The sequence below is a fragment of the Vespa velutina genome, chromosome 23, assembly GCF_912470025.1.
Source record: "Vespa velutina chromosome 23, iVesVel2.1, whole genome shotgun sequence".
Lineage (NCBI taxonomy): Eukaryota > Metazoa > Arthropoda > Insecta > Hymenoptera > Vespidae > Vespa > Vespa velutina.
The window spans coordinates 2,246,916-2,268,397 of NC_062210.1; the positions used below are offsets into that span (position 1 = coordinate 2,246,916).

The following is a 21,482-nucleotide window of genomic DNA, read 5'->3' on the forward strand; positions in this document are numbered from 1 at the left end:
CAGGGCAAAAAAATAGTCAAACGTTCTTATGAAAATACAACAAATGGAAGTTCGTATAAAATGGATTCGCACAGCGATAGTATTTCTATGACAGTTTAAGATTAAACTAGTATACTTTAATGCTTTTGCGGAATGTCCTTTTTTCTTTCTTTCTTTCTTTCTTTCTTTCTTTCCTTCTTTCTTTCTTCCTTGGTATTATTGTTGTATATCATTTTATTTTTTTATTATTATTTCGAATTGAAATTTGATAACAAAGAGACAGAGAAAAAGAGAGAGAGAGAGAGAGAGAGAGAGAATAGAATTTGTTTTATTTACTTTATATTACGAATTCCTTATCTATTAGTTCATATTAAATTTTGGTATTGTTAAAAATAATATCATTACTTTATCTGATAATATAATAAACTCGAAAAAAAAAGAAATGAATGATGAATCGCTTCCAGTATAACGAAATAATAGAAATGTTCCCATTAATTTCACCATTCGAAATATCTTCATTATTATTTTTGGATAATGCGCAAATAAAAGGATCTAAAGTTGCATCTTTCGAAACAATTAAAAATAGAATTATATTTGATATTTGCGTACAATTGATGTTACAAAGATTCGTATATAAATTATCTACTATATTCGTGTTCTATATGAGCTATCATCAAGAATTCTATTTGATCATAGAAATACGCATATATATATATATATATATATATATATATATATACATAGATATGTATATACTTTAACCATATTGTATCTTTCTATTTCGTTGCCTAATGTAGACAAAAGGATTGAATTTGTCCATCGGCCAGTAACAAACCGAAATCCCGTTTGCTATACGGCGAGCTCGAATTTTCGGTACTTTCACATAGAACAAGCCGTTCGAAGCAAATTTCCATTAATCATCCCCTCCGCCGCCGCCGCCGCCGCCCCCTCCCCCTCGCCCACCCAACCATCCACCCTACGCATTGCGTTCGAAAGGTAGAGGTGTACGGTGCTAGCATGGCCAACTATTTTCCCTGTCGTCGCTCGGCAGCTCGTAACGCGAGGAAATTAGCGCTTTATAACGCTCGGCCTCCGATAATCGTATCGGCCGCTCATGCTCGTTATACTGCCGATTTGCCTGGGGAACCTGTCTCTATGCCGTATCTCTTTTCACGTGCTCGCTCGTGAAGCACCACATCACTTCACACTTTTTCCTTTTTTAATCTCTCCCTTTTTTTTTCTCTCTCTCTTTCTCTTTCTATCTTTCTCTCTCTCTCTCTCTCTCTCTCTCTCTTTCTCGTTTCGTTTCGTTTGTTTTATTTCCTTTTTTTTTTTTCATTGTTTATTTTCTCTCTTTTTTATCTCTTTTTTTTTTTCTTTTTTTTTTTTTAAGACATTCCACACTCACTAAGCCAAGCTTTGTTCATGACATAGGATAGTATCGTTTGATTCTTGTCACGTTATCAAAGAAAAAAAAAAAAAGAAAAAAGAGCAAAAGAGAGCCATTTCGTCAAAGTTATTACCGTCATAATAGTGGACTGTTAAGATACAAACTGGTATTATCGAGTTCGAGAAGTTTTTCGTGTCACGCAACAAAACCCTTTTTTGAAAGAGATCAAAAGTTAGTTCCGTCGAGCGAATATATAAAATGAATTTTATTGTTCGTTATAGAGCTACGATACAAGCCGCGATAGTTATTAATGTATTAAAAGAGAGAGAGAGAGAGAGAGAGAGAAAAAAGAAAAAAGAAAGAAAGAAAGAAAGAAAGAAAGAAGGAAGAAACAAAAAATGATAGAAAGGAAGGAAGAAGTATGAGTATAAAAAAAAAAAAAAAAAATAAAAAGAAAAAAAAAACAATAAAAAGAAAAAATACATTCGTTTGCCAGAGGCATTCCACTTTTCGTTTCGTCGGCAAATCCGCGAGAAAAATTGGCCGCGAGCGGTCAAGCGTGGATGCTGAAAACCATTACTCCTCTCGACTACAAATTTCTCCTGTGAAAGCTTGGAAAGGAACGTGCCATGAGAGTTAAAATGGCGGTCTCTATGTAACCAACTGACGCTATCCCGCCAACGGCTTCTCCTCGTTGGTTGCCGTACAATGACACCGTGACGTGGAACGAAATATTCTTACGAGCTTGACTTTTCTATCGATCTCTCTCTCTTTCTCTCTCTTTCTCTCTCTCTCTCTCTCTTTCTCTCTCTCCCGTTCTCTTTTTTGACGTCGCTTAGTGTGTACTCGGCGTTACATAAATCGACGCCTCTACGTTCTTCGAACACGCGACGTTGATCTCGTTCAAGAGACAAGTCCTTTCAAATGTCAAACGAAATATTGTAACCAAAGTTGTTATCATCGAAAAAATATAATGGAATTGAAAAAGTGCCAAATTTTTTTTTTTTTTTTTCAAATGACATACAGGAATAATACGATAATAATTAACAATTGATAGATCGATTAAAGAAGAAATGATTGTCCAATTGACAATGGATGACGATCAATTTCTCTTTACTTACATATTTTATTTCAAACAATTTTATAATATCCTTCGTTACATTTGGAAGATTGCAATTTTCTAAGTGTACGTGATAATTGTTAAAGAGATATGAATTTTATTACAAAAAAAAAAAAAAAAATAAAAGAAACAAAAAAAGATCAATTTTATAATTTTATAATTTTCTATGTAACAACGAAAACATTAAGAGATTAAAAATTATCAAGGGTTTATCGATAAGAATAATGTATAACGTGAGAAGGTCAGGCTGTGATAAATTTTCCATTTCTTATCTTTTATCGAAGAAAATTAATATTGAAATATATTAGATGAATATTAGATTCGTAAATCGATTTATAGCAAAATCAATTTGCAATCTATATTCAATCCCCTTTTCGAGAAGATAAATAAGGAACGTCAATAAATAGGAAGATATATATATATATAAAAAATATATATATATATATACATATACATTTGAACGAACGTTATTAAATATATTTCTGTAATATAATTATAATCTATTATCAATGTGATAATTTGCGAATGAAACGTAAATGTTGTTCGATGAATGAAATGATTTTTAACGTAATAAAAATCGAATCGTTAGGTGAATATAAAATACTCTTTAGAGTTAGATTTACACAGCTGTGCATTTCGTTTCTATGGGATTTCTAGAAAGACCAACGTCATTGCGATTCCGTCTGATCTAACGTTAAGAGAAGATATAGGTAACTTAACGTCAGGAAAGATATATTTAACCGATAGGCTGGATTTCTTTTATCGTTCGATATAGAAACTAGCGATTCTCGAGGCACGAGGTGGCACGGAACCGGTGCTTTTCCACTGGGAAACGATACGTCTGACCGTTTGATTACCCACGTTATACCCTCGAGCTCTCGTAATTACCAGTCGAACGCGATATTCGTCACGCCATCTGGCATATCTCAGAGTCAGAGCGTGTGTAACGCCGTCGATCCTAGGACGTAAAGGGCTAAGAACGTTAAGCCAATCGAATATTCACAGCCCTTTCTTTCTTTCCTTCCTTCCTTTTTTTTTTCTTCTTTTTCTTTTTCTTTTTTTTTTTTTTTTTTTTTTTAGTAGCGAGAATAACTAACCCTCAGTGGTGTTTTATCTCCTCTTACCATTCCTCCTTCCTTTTTCTTCTTCCCCCCTTTTAGTTTTATTCGTCCCGTCATCTGTTTCTCTCTTTTTTTTTTTTTCTTTGCCTTTCCTTCTTTCTTTCTCTCTTTTGATTACTCTAATAGCACGCAACATATGTAAGTATATATCACAACGTTATTGTCATTTCTTTTTCTTTTTTTTTCTTTTTTTTTTTTCTTTTTCTTTTTTTTTTTTTTTACGATAAACGTACGAACTATCCTACGAGATCTTATTATTTTATATGAAGGGAATATATAGATTGAGGGATGAAACGAAGAGAACAATTTTATTTTTGCATTAGCCAAACAATATCTGTCACTAATAACACTCGTCTACCATTAGAACTTTTCTTCTATCGTATTTCCTTTTTGCAATGAGATATCATTGTAATGGTAAGGACAAGGGTGTAAAGGTGAAATCCACCGCAACACAATTGAGACATTAAAGTTCGAACAGGTATTCTCTCTCTATCTATCTCTCTCTCTCTCTCTCTCTCTCTCTCTCTCTCGACGTTTACGATAGATGTCATACATCTACATGCAAGTGAACAAAGGTCATCCAGGGCATTCGACTCGATCGACTCTATACATAGATATACCTACTATTATACGATAGGCTTTCGTTTATCTAACTCCGCGTTTTAACGTTTCGCTTAGTTCCAAGTAGTATTAAAATTTAATTGAAATCGTTAAGATGGTTTTATCGATGAACAAATTTCTTTCTTTCTTTCATTCTTTCTTTCTTTCTTTTATTCTCGTAACGGAAACACTTTTCATTGTAGACGTTTGATTAAGATCTAGACGAGGTGGGTTGGGGGGGGGGGGGAAGGGAGGGGGATGAAGGAGAGAAAACAAAAAAAAAAAAAAAAGGAAAAACAAAGAGAAGAAGAGAATGAAAAAAAAAAAGAGAGATTATAAGAGGACGACTCTTGTCTAATTTTTTTTCTTCTCTTTTTTTTTTACTTATTCTTTGATACATTGATAAATATACGAATAGAATGACCTATATAATTTGTTAGAAAAGGCATTGACGAATCGACCTAGTGGGGAAAAAAAAAAAGGTGTCGTGACGTTAAACCCTCCGTAAAGGTTGGTTGACCTACATAAATTTTTCGAATCCTCGTTGATTCGACGACTTGACCCGTTTTCACCCTTCACTATATGTGTTCACGCCTTTTGCTCACGGCATCGTTCACACGCAGAAACTCTTTATTCTCTCTCTTTCTCTCTTTCTCTCTCTCTCTCTCTCTCTCTCTTCCTCTTCTTTTTTTTTTTTTTTTTTTTTTGGTACATACGTATTCCAAAATTAATTTTACGTATAGTTATTCGTTCTTGACAGATATAGATATTCTTGAATTAGAGAAATGGGTCGGTTATTAATATTCCATAAGTAAATTTTTGCAATAAAGTTAATTAAGATGTTCGAATATCTTATTGATTTGAATATTTCATTGAGTATCGGGTTCTACTTTATTCTAAGATATTATTTAAGATGTACAAATGACATTATCGCGTTTTGATTTAATTTTAAATTACGTCGATGAAATTTATTGTCGTATCTTAAAAAAAGAAAAAAAAGAAAGGAAAAAAAAATAAAATGATGCATATATACCAAGTTATAAAAGTACAATAAGTTATAAATTTATAATGAGCAAAAAAAAAAGAAAGGAAGAAAGAAGCATTGAAAACATATTAGAAAATAATTAGTAATAAAAATTCAAAGATGAAAAGATGAATATAGAATCTTCGTAATCTCATTATTTTCAAAGTTCATGTCGTTTAATAATAATATTATTTTAAATTTTAATATTAACCCTTTGCACTCGTGGGCTCCGGAGCGGAGCCATTTAAAATTTGTCTTCGAACTCGAGGACTCCGCTACGGAGAGACAATGCAAATAATTTTCAGTTTACATAAGGACAAAAACAAATCGTAAAAACTATTTATAGGATATTTCGCTTTTGGTAACAAATGACTAAAATTGTTTCGAGTTGCTGATAATATGAATGTAAAAAAAACTTCGAGTGCAAAGGGTTAAAGAGACAACAATTATTTTATCTGGGTCATGACATAGTATCTCAATTATTTAATGAATAAACGTCATACTATGTAATGTCTTCTGTGTTAAAAAAAAGAATCAATTAGGATTCGATAAAATATTTTTTTGAAAAGAAGCAACGAACGATCAAAGATTTTTTTCTTTCCTTTTTTTCTTTCGTTCTAATAAGCCGTCACAATCTTCATCGAAATTGAAAATCTGAAGAGATAAAGAAGAGAGAAAAAGAGAAAAACAGACAGACAGACAGACAGACAGACAGACGGCGGACGGATAGAAAGAGAGAAAGAATATTTAGTTTTTTTCGTTTTTTATTAACCTAAACGTTAACAAAATTTCTTCCTCATCTTTTTATGCGAGTACAAGCTTCCATACTATTTTTTCTAATTAGCACGGAGGAGACTCGTTATCTCACGTAGGAAGGACGCGCGAGTTATTCCCGCATGAAAAAAGGTTATAATACTCTTGAGAATCGTCTTTGCTTGGAGAGTGATTATATCAGATTTTCCAGTAGCGCTTGGCCAGAATGACGCATAGTTCTTCTTCGATCCAACGTAATATTACAGGACGTTGGTGTTGTATATATTTAAGAGCCCCGAGGACTCGTAACGCGACGAGAATAAACGCATTCTTTTGTCAGAGAAGAAGAGAAGGAAAATGAAGAAGAGAAGGAGAAGGAAGAGGAGGTGAAGGAGGAGAAGAAAAAGAAAAGGATGCATATTTGCCATATGATATAAATATCATGAATTATCATTTAAAATAAAGTAAACGTATATAAGTATTACTTTTTACTTCTTCTTCTTCTTCTTCTTCTTCTTCTTCTTCTTTCTTTCTTTCTTTCTTTCTTCCTTTTATTTTTTTCCTCTTCTTTTATTTATTTTTTATTTTACTTTTTCCTTTTACCAAAGATATTTTATCATAAGAGGATATGCCAAGGGAAAATGCGATATATATATATATATATAACGAACGGAAGGAGGATCAAGGAAAAACGAAAATAGCGAGGAACAAGTGCAAGAAAGAAAGACAAAAAGAAAGAGAATGAAAAAGATAAAAAAGATAGAGAGAAAGAGAGAGAGAGAGAGAGAGAGAGAGAGAGAGAGAGACAGAGAAAGAGAGACAGATCTTCTCGAGTAGTAGTAGTAGTGTAGTAGTAGTAGTAGTAGTAGTAATAGTTGTAGTAGAACACCGCGAAACCGAGTCGAGGCGCAATTTTCAGACAATTTCGGGTAATAACTTTTGCATGTGAAATTGGTGTAATACGTTTTCCCAAGCGACCAACCGGTAGCTACATGCATAGCACTGTTGGTAGTGTGTGTTATGCAAAGGGCAACTCTCTCCCTTTTCTCTTCTACTTTTCCTCGTGTCCGTAACAATCAGCGTTTATTGCCAGGTCAGCCTTACTCGGATGTGTTATACATAAGTATCTTTGTATATACTATATGTGTACTCACACTCTCTCCCTTCTACCTTTTGTAAATATATATATATACATAATATCAAATATATATATATATATATGTGTGTGTGTGTGTGTGTGTGTGTGTATACTAGAGCTTCTTCTGACTTTTCTCAACATAACTTATTCACGTCTCCAAGCCAAACATCTCGTATCTTTTACTCTAAACTCGGTTCTCGTATTTTCGTCCCACGTAACCCACCTATATCTTCGTCGTTTCACATACTTTTCTCCGCTCGTTCACGCTTGGATCTATTTGTTAGTACGTTTTTCACACGCGATATAGTCCTATACTCTATCCCCTTTGTCCCTCATGATCTTTTTATTCTTCTCTTTATTTCTTTGCTTCTTTCTTTCTTTCTTTTCCTTTTTTTCCATCTCCTCATTTCTTTATTTCTCATTTCTCTGCTTCTTTTTTTTTCCTTTCTTTTTCTTTTTTTTTTTTTTTTTTTTTTTTTCTTTGTCTTTTTCGATAGAAGTAAATCAAGAGAAGCGCTATCAAGTATTCCGATATTCCCTCCTATGAACGAATATGGGAGGGTAAAAAAAGAAAGAAAATAAAGGAAAAAAAAAAAAAAAAAAAGAAAAAAGAAAAAAAAAAGAAAAAGAAAAAGAAAAAAGAAGAAAGGGAGAAATTCAAGTGAGACCTCAACCCATTTCTGTATTTTTCCAGTAGATCGTCAAATATTTTTCCAGAAATCGAGAGGCATCGCCAGAAATAGGATAAGAGGGATAAAAAGGAACGAACTGGCCGGAAGGGCTTTGCCAATGGATTTTTACCGTCAGAGTTGAACGTAAATGCGCTTTTCGAATTTGATAGCACATCGAAGCTCGGTCATCGCTGCGTCGAGATTTTAAAGGGCGTGCAACTACTACTGCTCTACCGCTGTTGCTGCCGCCACTGCAGCAGCAGCAGCAGCAGCCGCCATCGCCATCGCCACCGCCATCGCCACCGCCACCGCCGCCATCGCCACCACCACCACCACCGCTGCAGCTGCAGCTGCTACTGCTGCTGCTGCTGCTGCTGCTGCTGCTGTTGGTTGTGCTTTTCAAACGAAATGCATTTCGTACGAAATTGTCCGTCGTTGTTTGCACGACGAGAACGCGACAGCCGATGGAAAACATAAAAAAGAGCAAAAAGAAAAAAAAAAAAAAAAAAAAAAAAGAAAGGAAAACCAAAAAAGGAAGAAGAAAAAAAGCGGAAATAAATTTTTTATTACGGATTTATTTATCCGTCCTACCTTTCGATCTCGATCCCGTGAAATTTTTCAATTTTACGCGTTCGAAATTATTACAAAACGAATTTCTTTCTTTAAACTGAACACTGACGGCGAACAAAAAGAAATAAAAAAAGAGAGAGAGAGAGAGATAGAGAGAAACACAAAAAAGAACATAGAACGAGAATGAGAAAGAAAAAGCAAAACGACAAAAAAACAAAAAAAAAAGAAAAAAAGAAGAAGGACGAGAAAGGAAAATATTCCAATAGTAATATCGTATTCGAGTTTAGATTTTTACATTCTCGGAATTTATCAAATTGCATTCCATTTCAGTATGGCCATACACGCGAATAACGTCACTTCGAATCGAGAACTCGGACCAATGAAGGAATTAAACTTTGTCGAATCGACCGCGTAAAAGGGATCCCAGTTGAATCGATCCTTTATACACGTTCCTTTTTTTTTCATCATTTCGAAATTCTTTTTCTCTCGTAGCATCGCCATCATTGGAATTCCAAACGTACGAGTACCATGATATAATTGAAATATTGCTGCATTCTATAGAGTCCAAAGATGAATAGCCATCGAATAAGAGAAAGAAGAATAAACGTTCTTTATCTTTATAAAAAAAATGTATGGGATTTCGTGGAATTCGGGAAATTATCAAATGATAAATAAAAATGAAGGAAGAAAGGGAAAGAATGAATGAATGAATGAAAGAAAGGAAAAAATGATCGGGTACGACAATAGATATGTGAAAATTCACGATTATCTTTACGCGAAAGTCCGTGGAAAATTTGTGGAATTCGGGGAAAACGTATTAAAAAAAAAAAAAAAAAAAAAAAAAAAAGAAAGAAAAGAAAATAAAAAAAAAACGAAACAAATTATGGCTCATACGTGGTGGTCATTTGAAAAGTCACAAATTAACATTACCCGGTACACGACGATATTTTTTTTATCATTACAAAAAAAAAAAAAAAAAAAAAAAAAAATCCGGGCATTTGGGAAATACGGAAAACGATGGAAAAATAAAATAAACAAATCAACAAAACAAAAACAAGACACAAACATTATCGAACGCGATATTAGAATGATCACAATTGAACGTTACTAGTTACACGACGGCGTTCTTTATTCTCATAAAAAAAGATCGGGAATTTGAGGAATTTGTGGGAATCGTGAAAAAAAAAAAAAAAAAAAAAAAAAAAAAAAAAAAGAGAAAGAGGAAAAAAAAAAACAGAGAAAAAAATCAAAGGAAAAAAAGAAAAAAGAATTATCGACGCTCTCTCGGTACAACGGTATTTGAGTATTCACAATTGGACTCCAAAATTCGGTACGCGAAGCGCAAACATTATATTCTAACGTGATAAATTACCGTAGGAAAAGGCAAAAAAGGGATCTCCCCTCGCGCTCCTTTTTTTTTCTTGTTTTTTTTTTTTCTTTTTTTTTTTTTTTTTTTTTTCTTTTTTTACACTTTCACGAGTGTTACGTTACAATGACACAAGAATTTTTATGAATGGAAAAGAGCTTTGGTTTGAAATTCCTGTTTGCAAAATTTAAAAAATAAAAGAATATACAGATGTGAATCCGGCGATCTAACAGCGCCAAGCTAACTCTACTATCTCATTGTCTGTTCACACGGTGACCGAACGAGTTAACGCGCTTTATTTTCACCTACCTCACGAAGAAACCTCCTCTCCTCTCCTCTTTCCTATCCTATCCCTTCCCTTCCCTTCCCTTTTCCTTCCCTTCCCATCCCCGTCCATCTTTTCTTTTCTCTTTTCATCCCTTTCGTTCTATGCTTCTCGGATATCCGGGATAGTAATAAATTCTTTCTCCCTCTTCTTCATCATCCGGCATACCTTGACTTATACTTCATTCGGGTGTAAATTTGCACGCGTATAATGTCAGCCGTCTTTTCCATGCATACGAGATAACGAAAATGTAACTATAAAGATTTCTCTATGCAAAAAGAGAAATAATGGTGGAGGAGTAAGAGAAGGAGGAAGAGGATGAGATGGTAGAGGATGAGAGGAGGACGTGGACGAGGACGAGGACGAGGACGAGGACGAGGAGGAGGACAAGGAGGAGGAGGAGGAGGAGGAACAAGGGAGCTTGAAAGCAAAATAATATACGATGAATGTAAGGTTTTAAAGTAGCAACGACGAAGTATGAGCCGAGTATCATTAAACGAATACGCGATTTCTTATCCGACATCTTGTATTTTTCTTCTCTCTCTCTCTCTCTCTCTCTCTCTCTCTCTCTCTCTCTTTTCTTTCTCTTGTTTTTTTTTATTTCCCTTTTTTATTATTTCCTTTTTTACCGTCACATATTTCATCTTCTTATACGTGCTTTTATATATTTCACGAACGATATTTCACGTATAATTGAGTTGATCGTTGAACAAATTAAAATCTTTGCTTATCAATATATCCGAATTAATGTAATAAATAATGTGGCGTTAATTAATGTAAAATATAATAGATATTGTATGTAATAGAAAATTATTAACATGACTGCTAACGTAAATTTCAGAACATTAACATTGTCGTAACAGATATTATAAATTCACTGATATTATATAGAAATCTAAAGTGTATCACGAAGAGCAAAACGTTGTTACGATGAATAAAATAGATCGCTTATAATGAAATTGTCACTTAATCAAAGTACGATTAATTAAAATATTAAAACGTTTCTTTGGCTTTTCTTTTTGTCTTTTTTCTTTGTTTCTTTTTTTCTTTTTTTTTCTTTTTTTTTCTTTCGTCGAATCGCTGACGAAAAATTTGCTGGGAGTTAAAGTAGATTAAAAAAAGAAAAAAAGACGAAAAAAGGAGAGAGAGAGAGAGAGAGAGAGAAAGAAAGAGAGAGAAAGAGAGAGAGAAAAAAATAAATAAAATACTACCAATGATCGTAACGGACTTTATGATGTTGAAAATGATTTGACCAATAGGAATTTAAAACGTATCACGAAGAGCAAAACGTTGTTACGCTTGTAACGCGCGGTTTCGATCGAGGTAGGAAAAAGAGAAACGATATACCGATCGGTATCGTTAATTACAATGAATTACGAGAAACAGCTGCCTCGAAAATATCGCAAAGCGTGTGCCTTCGAACGTACACGCGCCATATGCGTTTCACTGGTTGCACGTTTACGCGAGAATCGCGGTAAAGGGGCTAAGGGGGGCGAGAGGGGGGAGAGGGGAGAGGGATGATTGTACGAGAGGTTTGAACGAGATAGATCGGGGCAATAAATTTTGTACAATTGAAAACCGCGCGACAATGAATTCTCAGGTGTAACTATAACGACAATACACAAGTACTAATAAGCGACATAATTGTATTTCCAATTTTAATATCACCCTTACGATTATTCCCTAATCGATCTCGTGATTTTGACAATTCTTTGAAAAAAAAAAAAAAAAAAAAAAAAAAAAAAAAAAAAAAACGGTACGAATATTAATCCCATGATAACGATCAAAATGATTTACGATTTAATCTTAATCTAATATACGAGATAATTAAAGTATATCATCAGTACAGTATACTCGTGTAATAAGATTTAGTATTGTATCGATTAGATCTTAATACGATTCGTGATCGAATGCGTGATGATCGATATCGCGTGATTTGGCAAAAAAAAAAGAAAAGAAAAAAGAAAGGAAGAAAAAAAAAAAAAGAAAAAAAAAAAATCAGAAAACATCGAAAACGAACGAATGAACGATAAATCGTATGATAGCGATCTAAACGAATTCGATTGAGTGTAAAGATAATACGGGATAATTAAACGATCAATAAGCGAGCATCGATGTACGAACGATACAACGGAAGTATTTGATACGATTCGACATCTCATTTTGAGGATATTCATTCCGTGATTTCAAACGTTATTCTATAATCAAAAGTGAAATAATAATGCAAATATTCTTTTTTATTTTCTTTTTTTTTTTTTTTCTTTTTTTTTTCAAATATAATCGATCGTAACGTGGCCCGAATATAGAAAGTTACATGTTATAGAGACAATTCAACGGGAATACTCAGGACAGAGTTCGTGTTAATGCGGAAAATCCTGACTAAAGCTCCCATTTAACAGGCAAGATTACGGGTAATACACCTGATAAGGATTATAGAGAGAGACAGAGACAGAGAGAGAGAGAGAGAGAGAGAGACCTCGTCTCCTTTCCCCACTTACACCCCTCGTTTCCTTCGCGGCAACCTCTCGTAAAATGAAATACCTGGGTCGAGACCGGAAGAGTGGGTCTTCGCATAACGGAATTGTCCTCGTCTTTGAATAATTAAGCTTCTTTGCCTCGCGGCCAAAGCTCCGAACCGGCGATCCCGCGCTTTGGAAGACCTTAGGGAATGAGAGAGAGAGAGAGAGAGGGAGAGAGAGAGAGAGAGAAAGAGGGGAGAGTTAGAGGGATGAAGAGAAGTGACTTTATCAAAGGTACATTACTAATTCTCGTCCCATCGAATTAAACGCTTGGGACGTGCAACTTTCGCAAGTCGGTCCTCTTCCTCTTTCCCTTTATCCTCCTCACCCTCCTTACGACCTTTCTTTATTTTATATCTTCTTCGTTTTAACAATTCCTCCTCCTCCTCCTACTCTTCTTTCTTCTCATTCTCCTTCTCCATCTCTCCTCCCCCATCCCTTTCGCTACTTCTATATCGTCTTCTCACGTAAAGGCTAAGAAATGCCCTCTTGCATCGTGAAAACGTAGGTACTTCGTTAGCCTGACGTAAACTTTCGCTTAATTATCAACGAGCAAACCAAGAAGAAACATTCTCGAAGGTTTCTCGGCTTCCGAAACTTTCAACTTCAACGACGTAATTATCGAACAACGGGCTAGATCTAGAACGAAATGCACATTTGCACCGTATAATCGTTTCCCTTACGTATATATACTATTTGCCGAAATTAGGGTTATAAGATATATTGACAAATTGTCGTTCATTAGCGTTATATCACGAGGAATCATCGATCGAATATTAATCTAATTGAATTATTTCAATCTTCTCAATTTTTTTCAATCTTTTCAATTTTCTCGATTTTGTTTCATTCATATTTGGAGCTCTGTTTTTTTTTCTTTTTTTTTTTTTTTCTTTTTTTTTGCAACTAAAGCAATTGAAATTATTAGAATCTCTTGATCTATCGCATTATTTACGATCTTAAATTATGTTGATTTATTTCTCTCTCTTTTTTTTTTTTCCTTCTTTTTTTCAATCACGCATCGATGCATTATCAAAAAATTATTAATGACAAAATGTAATATTATTGATAACGTAACGTCGAAATTGCGTGAAACAATTAGAAGGAATAAACGTTAGAACTATAGTATCCTAACCGCCACAGCTAATCTCAAAACGGATAAATAAGCAAACAATATTCAGGGAGTACATGGATAATGGAACTAACACGTTTCGACAGCAAGCGTTAGGTAGAGCAATAGGATGTCGATGAATCAGCGATAATATCCGAATCGAAATTGGATATTTGATAAGCAAACGCGATGCAGCTAATCTCTCGTGCGTACCTACCGATACGTTAGATATAAATCAATTGATACGTTTAGTAATAAAATTGAAATAAAGTGTTAACTCATTGTGCGCGCGCGCGCTTCTATATGTGTACGTGTATCCGGGTGTATGCGTGTGTGTGTGTGCATGTGTGTGTACATGTGCGTCCTGTATAAGTTTTAAATTAATAAAACGATCAATCTTAATTAGAGGAAATCAAAATATTTATCTCGATGTATTTTTATTTTCATTGATCTTTTTTAAAAGCTACGAATCGATATATATATATATATATAATATTCAAAACTACAATGGATTCTATGCGTCCATAATTGTTTTTCAACTGAAACGTTTGAAATTCTTTATTACTTTACTATACCCCTATTTGTATTATTACATAGATTCGATAAAAAAATATTTATTGGTTTTGACGTTGAAAATTTTCAAAAAGAATTACAACATATAATATACGTGCCCTCTCTCTCTCTCTCTCTCTCTCTCTCTCTCTCTCTCTCTCTCTCTCGTACAGCTTTATTTTAGTCATACGTCGACGAAGAAACTTTTCTTCTGAAAATTGCTTTTCACGTCACGATTCAAGCATCCAGTAATACAATGGTATCATTATTACAAAGAAGAAAAGTCGACGTTGTTAGAGAAAAAGAGAGAGAAAGAGAGAAAGAGAGAGAGAGAGAGAGAGAGAGAGAGAAAGAAATCCGTTGTGTATTCTTTCTCATAATATCACGCAGCATAAAATGAAATTTTTCGTTTCGAGTAAAATTCGTGAATCCTAGAGAATAACTATACGCGAGTTGACTTTGATATTTTAAAAGGAAAAAAAAAGAAAAAAAGAAAAAAAAAAGAGAGAACAAAAGAAACTAACATCGTAAGAGGATCATTCGTAATGCAGGAAGATGTAAATTTATAGTCGATTAATTGCATTTCGTTAATGGCCAAGTTTGACGTTAATATTAATGGACAGTTTCGCTTAACAGCAGATATTACCGGCTTTATTTCGTGACTTCGTTATATTTTACGTAACCAATGAAGAAAATGGTTGAGCAATTTTCTCGATCAAAGAAAGAAAAAAAAAAAAGAAAAAAGAAAAAAAAAGAAAAGAAGAAGAAAAAATCAGGAAATGAAAAAGAACAGAAAAAAAAAAACAAAAACTGTTAAAAATTTATTACATTTGAAGAAAATCGCGAGAAAAATACAAATTCGATAGGTGAAAAAAATAAACATTTTTACGAATAATTTATCTCACCTTTGTCAATAGAATAATCTTACCTAAATGCAATTAGGAAATATTCGAACTATTCTAATTATTCAATTCTTTTTATGAACGAATCTATATATCGATTGTACGATTTCTCTTCCATTTTATCTGTATATCGAAAAGTTAATTAGGCATGAGCCCATTGCGGTGAACCAATTGCGAATCGCATTCTCTCTCTCTCTCTCTTTTTCTTTTTTTAAGTGCTCGTAACTGTCTTTTAACATCGACGTCAAACATAAAAATACTCTAAATAAAGTTTTACCCATTCCTGCTATAATTCTATTTAACTACACCAATTAAAATATTTAGTTTTCCTGCCTTCATTCTTGTCTCATTCCAAACAATAAAAAAGAAAAAGAAAAAAGAAGAAAAAACCGACAGGAAATCACAAAAAAAAAAAAAAAGAAAAAAAGGGAAATGAAAACGAAGGGAAAACGAACGTATCTTAGAGAAGATTGACGAGGGTAGAGGTAGGGGGGGGGGAGGTAGAGGGAGGATGGGGAAAGGACATAACTAAATAAAAAAAAAAAAAAAAGTTTACGCGGGTATGTCTAACGCGTGTCTCTAACGATTAAATAAATAAATAAAAAAAAAAAAGAAAAAAAAAAAAAGAAGAAGAAGAAGAAAGAAAGAAAAAGAAATAAAAAAGAGACTTGAATGAGTAGATACGCGTAATAGAAAAGAAAAAGAAAAGGATAAGAACAAAAGGATCATACAAAAAAAAAAAAAAAAAACAAAAAGAAGAAAATAATAATTCCCCGATAAGATAAACACTAGACACGATAACATCCACGCGATATCCATCTCGATATATCTCGAAATCGTCTAAGTAATTCGTAGATGGATCGATGAAAGGGCAATTGACGAAATTATACGTCGAGGAATAGAATGAATGACCGACTACCGGTGGATGGTCCGTTCGGTAACATCCAACGACGTAGGCTATCCCTAAATTCTAATAACATGTCATGATTTTACCTAATAACAGTGATCCGATTTCGGCTCATTTAAATATTGTACTATGTTAGAATATAACGCCATAGGTCGTTTGCACGTAATTTAAACGTCTCGATGAAATATTCAATAGTCTTGTAAATTCTTTCTTTCTTTCTTTTTTTTTTTATTTATTTATTTTTTCTAATCGGAAAGCAAAAAAAAGAAGAAGAAAAAAAAAAAGAAGAATAACGAAACGTGGCCCATTAACGACATATTACATGTCTTCTTTGTAGCCACGAAAAGAGAGAAAAAAAGAAAGAAAAAAAAAAAAGAAAAAACAAATCAAAGAAATACCTCGAAGTATATATAATCGAATAAATGGCAAATCCTTTTTATCTCGCAATTATATCGATGGAGTTCACGAGTGAGAAACGATCAAAAACGGATTTAATATTTTAAACGTTAACGCGTAAGAGTTATTATACACTATACATCTATTACGTGACTGTACGTTCTAATATATATATATATATATATACATATATACATATATATGAACGTTGCATTCATATGTATTCACACATAGTAGTAGAACATAGATATCTGTATACATATCTCTATGTGACATAAATACATATATAGTTCGAAAATTCAACGATTCAATATCTCTATCTGTCTCGGTTATATACGGGCATATCTAGAGAAATTTTCACGATGGAACACAAATAGAAAGAGTATCGTTACCGTTAACGAACCATCGATTTCCATAAATTGAATTCTCACACGATCGTATAGTACCTACCAAAAAAAGAAGAGAGAAAAAATAAGCGGGAACGGCGGGTTGCTTCCTCTTGATCGTAGGCAATAGAATATGTATAATTCTATACAGTCACGAAAGATCCTCCGGAGAATTGAGTTTATTATTTTAATTGTTTTTTCCCCTCAATTTTTTTCTTTTCCTTTCTTTTTTGTTTTTGTTGTTTTTTTTATTTTATTTTTCTTTTTTTTTTTTAGTTCGTAAAACTCGTGGATGAGGATTAACACGGGCTTCTTTTTTTTTTTTTTTTTTTTTTTTTTTTTTTGAAGTAACGAAACTCGATCGAAGGAAGTTTATTCGCGCACTTTTTCGCGCCGTTCACCGCAATGACGATAACACAATGCGGCGCGGATATGAGATAAGTTCGGAATAATAATTGAAATTATTCAAGTCAGTTAAAAAAAAATGATTGGTATCATTGTGTAACGAAAAAGAGTCGAGAGAGTACACACGATCGAACGTATATTTCTTTTTTTCTTTTTTTTTATTTGGAAACAACACATTATTACTTGGTCCTTTTTTATTTTTTGATTTGTTTTGTTTTCTTTTATTTTCTTTCCTTTTTCTTCTTTCTTCTATCTTCTTTCTTCTTTCTTTTCTTCTTTAGTCCATCGAGATCATTCAATTAATTTTCTCTTTTTTTCCTCTTCTTTTTTTTCTCCTCTAAGCGAACGATCACTTTCACCAATAACACCATCGATCGTATAGATCTCGAATGTTCACCATAAGATCCATCGATGGAAAAAAGATAGAGAGGGAAAAAGAGAAGGAGAGGGAGAGAGAGAGAGAGAAAGAGGGGGATAGGGGGGAGAAATAGATAAAGAGATAAGAAAGGAAAAAAATAATTCAACGATCGAAAGAAACACTAGATCGATCGTCCATCTTCGTCCTTAATGATATCGCGCGAATCCTCATCCCGTTATTCCGGAGTAGAAATCACTCTTTCGTAGCTCACTGCTATCCGTCACACTCGCGAAAAGAGGTCAAAGGTAGTAGGACTATTTTCAGGATACTCGGCTCCTCCCATTGGAGTAAAGAAAGAAACTCTTCGCAGTTCAAGTATTTTTTCCTTTCTCACTGTCTCTCTCTCTCTCTCTCTCTCTTTCTCTCTTTCTATCTCTCTTTCGTTTCTTCGAGAGGAAATTAAAGAGGAAAAAAAAAAAAAAACAAAGAAAAGAAAAAAGAAAAAAGAAATAAAACGATAAAGCGAAAAGAAAAGAGATAAACAAGAGGGATGAAGGATTAAAAAAAAAAAAAAAAAAAAAAAAAAAGAAGAAAGAAAACTGCTCCGGTCTTCGATGGGAGTTTAAAGACGAACGACGAAGAAAGAAAAATCAAAATTGAAATCGACAGGAAGAAGGATGAAGAAGGAATGAAATCAGACAATACATACGTAAGGAGAAAAAGAAGAAAACAAAAAGGAAAAAAAATGAAAGAAGAAGAAGAGAGAGAGAGAAAAGGGAAAATGAAAGAGCCAAAAGAGAATGCAACGAAAAATGGGGCGAGGAGAAATCAAAAAAAAAAAAAGAAAGAAAAAAAAATGGGGGGGGGGGGGTAGAAAAAAAAGGAAAAAAAGGAAGAACGCGCGAACAGGTTTGCGACGTCACTCTTTAAACAAATTAGCTTCCTTTGAAAATTCTTTGTTTGCTGCCGCGAGGATGCGCGCGAACGAGCCGCCAAAGAACGCGCCTCGAAAAGGGGGATGGAAGGGGAGAGTATCTATGTATACGCGGATGTTAGCCGAGCGGGTAAAATGGTACGAACGAACGAACGAACGAACGAACGAACGTAGGAACGTAGGAACGTAGGAACGTAGGAACGTACAAGAGAGACAACGAGAGAACGAGGAAACGAGCGAGAGAGCAAGCAAGCGAGCGAGCGATGGTTATGCGCGAGCGACGCGTCGTGTTGTTGGAAACCGACTAAACCCCGAGAGCCGTCCTGCACCCCCGGATGCCGCGCATGCCCCTTCTTCGAACCCTACGGTAACTCTCTCTCTCTCTCTCTCTCTCTTTCTCCCTCTCTCTCTCTCTCTCTCTCTCTCCTGCTCCTCCTTCTCCACCACTTCCAACCTTCTCTCATCCACCTCTTCTCTTCTCTTTCTCCTCCACCTCTGCTTTCTCCTCTTTCTCCTCATCTTTCTTTTTTTCTTTCTCCTCCTCCTTCTCCTCCTCCTCTACAACCCAACACGTGCCGCCCCCAAAACCACGGTGACTTCATCTTTTTTTCTTCATATCGTATAAGTGCCCTTCTTCTCTCTCTTTCTCTTTCTCTCTCTCTCTCTCTCTCTGTCTATCTTTCTCTCTTTCTATCTTTCTCTCTCTCTCTCTCTCTCTCTCTCTCTCTCTCTCTCTTTTTTTTTCTATCCCGTCTATTTTATCCCTTTTTTCTTCATACCCTTTTATTCCTATTTTTCCATTATTATTCTTATTATTATATACCCTTATTTACAGAATTATTCGCATCTCGTTGTAATAAGAATTTTCTTCCTCTTAATTCAACCAAAACTACGAAACCCCAGATATATTTTAGCTATCGGCGATATAGATAACTGATAGGATCGTTAGATGAGTTTAATATATTCCTTTTTATTAAAAGAATATTTCTGAAAAGAAAAAAAAAAAAAGAAAAAGAAAATGAAAATAAACAAAAAATTAAGAAAAAAAATAAAGAAGAATAAAAGAAGGAAACGCTTTCTCTTTTTCCTTTTTTTTGTTTTTCTTCTTGCTTTTCTATATTTCTTCTTCCTTTTTCCTTTATCTATACGAGAAACAATTTCAGGGGTAGGTGGGGGGCGGGGGGGGGGGAGGGAACGGGGAGATATGTAATGATTAATCGCAACGCGATAACGAGAAGTTTCGAACGAGTTTATGAGTTTATTGTTAACGATAAACAAAAAAAAAAAAAAAACAAAAAATAGAAAAAAAAAAGGAAAACCTGCCGGTGGGTTCGAATTATGTTGACCGATACTAGTTTATAAACCTGTTATATATATACATATTTATATAAGTTCATACGTACACCTGGGTATGGAGAATGTTTTTCGATGGTAAAACGAGGAAAATGAAAATTTCACGAGGGTTGAAAGAGATAGGAATATCTTGTGAGAAAAGGTGAATTTGAATTTTCAACCTAAACCCCGAAGCAAACAGGCCAGAAATTGGAGCAACGTTGAAACATATGCGAGATCATCTCTCGTTCGTTTTAAATCATATAAACTTTGTGATAAATACGAAACTGTACATGGTACATGTATCCCTTGTGTATATATATATATATATATTTACACACATACACATATGTATAATGTATAAATATCCTTGTTTTCTTGCGAACGTATATAGAAGTGAAAGAGGAAAAGGAGATGGTGTAGAGAGGTGGAAGGTTAGGTGAAAGGGGTGTACGAGGGAGGAGGTAGATGGAGATTCGTAGGAAGCGCTAATGGAACGTGGTGAAGCTGTGGTTGATGCTGTGGCGTTGGCGCGATCCTCGAAACCATGTTGAGCTTGAGAATGCCCTGCTCGAAAGTATTCAACGTTGAGATTAAGAAGAGAGCGATAAGAAATAAAGAGAGAGAGAAAGAGAGAAAGAGAAAGAATAAAAGAATGATTAATTCGAAGACGCACTTCTCTACGTCCTCAACGAGGGAGCTTCGTTAAAATCGAGATTCATAGCACGAAAAGTGAGAATAAGCGATTGGACAATGAAGAGAGAAGGGTAAAAAAGGGTTTGCCAAGGGTTGCGATAGACACCCTCCTTCTTCTTCTTCTTCTTCTTGTACTTCTTCTTTTTTATTCTTTTTCTTTCTTTCCTTTTTTTTTCTCTCTCTATCTATCCCTTCCCTTTGCACTTGTTTTCGTTTTTTTTCTCTTCAATTTTTTTTTCTTGCCTATTCTTTCCTTTTCTTTTTTCTTCTCCTTTCTTTTTTTTTTTCTTTTTTCTTTCTAACCAGTCTTCCTCATCAAGAGGCTATTGATTTATTCTTTCTACAGGTGTGCCTCTCGCTTGTTTCTCCTCGCAAAGAACCGCGTGAACATTCGTCTTTTTTTCTTTCATTCTTCTACTTCTTCTTCTTCTCCTTCTTCTTCTTCTTCTTCTTTTTTTTCTCTCTTTTTCGCTATTTCTTTTCTTTTCTTTTTTTTTCTTTTACTTACCCGTATTTTTCTTTCCTCCAGAGTCGCAATCGCCTTGTCGTTGTTCGTTGGTTCACCAAGTAGTAGACACTTCAATTTTTTATCTCGAAATCACAACAATGCCGGCTCGTTAAATCCTCTCTGCCCCTTTTCTTTTTCTTTCTCTCTCTCTCTCTCTCTCTCTCTCTCTCTTTTCTCTTTTTTAGTGATTATTTTTATCTTTTTAATTTTTTCATATTATTTTCTTTTTCCTCCCTCTTTCTATTCTTCCTTTTTCTCCTATTTTTTATTTCTACGTAAAATCTTCCACTACACTTTTTCTCCTTCCCCTTTCGTCGTCGTTTTTCATCCCTTTTCTTTCTTTTCTTTTTATTTTTTTTCGGTCCCTTACCCCCTAGCAAAAGATTCAAAATCCTTCTGTCCAACACCATTGTATTCAATCT

The 21,482-nt window shown here is 34.3% G+C and overlaps 1 protein-coding gene across 2 annotated transcripts in view; it reads right to left on the minus strand.

Moving 5' to 3' along the window:
• Window positions 1-18,060, minus strand: part of LOC124956670 (igLON family member 5-like) — a 72,406-nt gene extending 54,346 nt beyond the window's left edge. The window contains exon 1 of one of the 2 annotated variants that reach the window (XM_047512797.1): window positions 16,892-18,060. The gene's annotated coding sequence lies outside the window, so the exon portion shown is untranslated. Of the gene's footprint in view, window positions 1-4,734; window positions 5,078-16,891 lie in introns of those variants that run through there. The other variant, XM_047512799.1, reaches the window with a different exon arrangement.
• Window positions 18,061-21,482: the final 3,422 nt, after the last annotated feature.